We start from the raw sequence: 2,936 nt of genomic DNA on the forward strand, positions 1-2,936 counted from the left end.
CACCAGTGGTGAAATTTCGTGATATTTCAACAGCCTTCCTATAATGCTACTATGAAAAATGGACATGTAGAGACCAGTAAGGAGAAACTGTATGTTGACACTGAGGCTTAAAGGTTAAAAGCTAATAAATACAGAGCCACATTGTTGGTGATTATCGCAGCTTCTTTTATGCTTCGTCCTTCCACCACCCCATGCGTCAAAAAGGGCTTAGTTACTTGAGAATCCCTTTTTATTCAGCCTTCTCATTATCCATTTTCTGGTAATTATATTGTCTTATTCTAATGGAAAGAATAACAACGTCCCAGTGAATGACTACAGTTTTTTCTTAATTAATTGCATCTTTGTTCAGGGGGCACAACTTCAGAGTACAGCAAACGAGGAACACTTTCCTCAGTATTCCCTACAGCGAAGATTGTTGTCATGACAACAACAGCAACAGAAAAACAACCAAACTACAATCATACAAAGTTTGAATATGAAAGATTTATGGAGTACTACAAAGGCCCTCCTATCTTAACACAAAGTAATGTTGACCAGTTTGATTACATATTTTCGCCCATAGCAGATGAACTTATCACCACCAATGTCAAAAATTAAGCCTGTCAGCCTATTATTTACTCATCATTAGTACTGTGTGGATTTGGGGGTGCCTTTTTGGGTGGAAAGCTTGGGGATCACCAGTTCTACCTTACTCCCCAAATTCCTCAAAATGCACTTTTGACTCAGTCTCATTCTCTACAGACTGACAATGAATATTATTTGCCACAATCTTTGGGAATGGGGTTTGATTCTCATTGTGTTGGAAGGATAATAATTTATTCATTTTGGTCTTCCGCAAACTATGGAAAGTTTTTTCCAAGAAAGTGGAAGAGATGGGAAGCCTGCTACATCAAAACTTTACTTTAACAACAATCATATTGGTGCAAATATTGAAGAAATGCAACCCATCATGACAGATTAGTGTAAATACCCCAGAAATCTGTGCAGGGGAAAATTTTTGCTTATAACCACTTTGGTTTTGGCTTTTGTGTGAGAAATGCAGCTGTTGTGATATCTGTTGTCCGAAATGACTGTCATTGCTCTTAATTATGTGTTGAGCTGTGTCCAGCTGTTTTAGCCCTTGAAGATATTCACATCACTGATAGGAACTTTAGGAACTTGCTTCTCCCTAGAAATCAGGTGGAAGAAATTAAGGCAGAGTTAACAAGAAATAAAGGAGAAACTGAGGCCAGTGATAACTATTTGTATCAGAGAATGTGCTAAGGATTAACAATGGAAGTAGTAAATGAAGTGTGTTTAGTACTTCAAGGACTCCATACTAATGATAAAATAATGGAGAAATTCCCCTATCTTGAAGAAAAGAACAATGGCAAAAAGATTCTAAAAACTATAAGTGATGTCAAATCCAAAGAGGCATGTCCTCCTTTTAAAACTACTTCTTTTCTAAAGCCTATCACAAGCATAGACCTGCAAAACATTAGGTGGTGCAGACATGTAAACCAATGTCCCCATCTTTATTTTAGAGGAAGGCTAGTTTTATATTTTGGATCCAAATTTTTTTTAACTCAGCAGGTGGGAGAGAGGGGATAAAATTAAACTAACTACACTTACATAAAGGGCCCTAATCGGTTCAGACAAGGTGTTCTCTGTTGTAGTACGGGTTTCATTACTATTATTTTGGCGGTCATAAGTCGGACATTTTTCATTTCTCTTAGCTGAGGGGTGGGAGGGATATTGATCTCACCAGCAGATGAATAATAATATTGTGTGGACACTCTATCAATTTCTCCAAAGTCCTATGAGAGATGTTGTATGGATCTTGAAGGAATAAGCACACTGGTCTCAAAGGACTAATATTATATTATGAAGTCTCTTACTCAAAGTCCAGTTCAATTTATAGAAGGAAAATAGTCTTTTAGCAGAAGACAAAAACTGAAAATATGCTAGCAAATGCGGCGCGCGTGTTCAGGAACTCAAGGTAAAGTATTTTGGGGAAATTAATTTGCGTTTACTAAATAAATAATCATTTTAAAAAAAATCATTTTTTGTCAAGAAATACCAAAAAAAAATATATGACCTACCTCCATTTTATCCCCAAAAGTAAGCAAGCTTATATCCATCGTGTTGGAAACTTGTGTAATTTGGCAAGGCCGTTTGAAGTTCGTTACTGCAAACTCTTTTCGGCCAAAGCCGCTGTTGTCTTCCGAAAAAACAATTTCTCACTGTTCTCTCCCCACACAATGGGCATGTATGTATTAAAACGTCGCATGACAATCTTAATCGTAGCGAAAACTTTTCCGTGTTTTTGTTTCTTCCCCGAACTGAGCGAAAACCAAACACAGAAGGAAAGAGCCAATCACAGAGCAGATTAGAATGAGGCATTCTCAATTCTGGTAACCAACCAGAAATGGCGTTGTATCGAACTTTACCAGATCTCACATTTCGACATTCCCGAACCGACGACTGAGATCGGGGTACGAGATTACCATGAAACTACCCTGAAAAACCGGAAACTGATACTTTTTGAAAACGAGCAACGAGCAAGGAAAGGTGAAAATCCTGTAACGGCAGTAAAAAGTTAAGACTCCGGCTGTGAATCATTTTATTTCGTCAGTACTTCTTTTTATTAATGTGATATAGATAATCAGTTACCGATCGGAAACTCTTCGATCCGATTTTCACTTCTGCGCAGGAGATTTTACGCACATCTGTGTGGGATCAACGTGAAACTCGGCTATCTGACACGTACTTTTTCTTTGGGTGAACGACACCATTCATATAAAGTGATTCTTTTTTACTTTTTTCTGATTTTCATGTTTATACTTTAAACATAATAACTGAAGTAGCTGCAATCAACATTGTGACGCAAAAAACAGGTGTTTCTCAGTTCTTTATGCCTGGCTTCCCCCTCGTTCGTCGATGTTTATTCCCCGCTT

At 37.7% G+C, this 2,936-nt stretch overlaps 1 long non-coding RNA gene across 1 annotated transcript; it reads right to left on the minus strand.

Moving 5' to 3' along the window:
• Positions 1-463: 463 nt before the first annotated feature.
• On the minus strand, positions 464-2,469 carry LOC146482453 (uncharacterized). Its single transcript, XR_014864149.1, has 2 exons — positions 2,082-2,469; positions 464-1,168 (listed from the first exon to the last, which is right to left on the minus strand). It is a non-coding gene; the product is annotated as an uncharacterized LOC146482453 (long non-coding RNA).
• Positions 2,470-2,936: the final 467 nt, after the last annotated feature.

This window comes from Pavona decussata, unplaced genomic scaffold, assembly GCF_977016875.1.
Source record: "Pavona decussata unplaced genomic scaffold, jaPavDecu1.1 SCAFFOLD_46, whole genome shotgun sequence".
Taxonomy (NCBI): domain Eukaryota; kingdom Metazoa; phylum Cnidaria; class Anthozoa; order Scleractinia; family Agariciidae; genus Pavona; species Pavona decussata.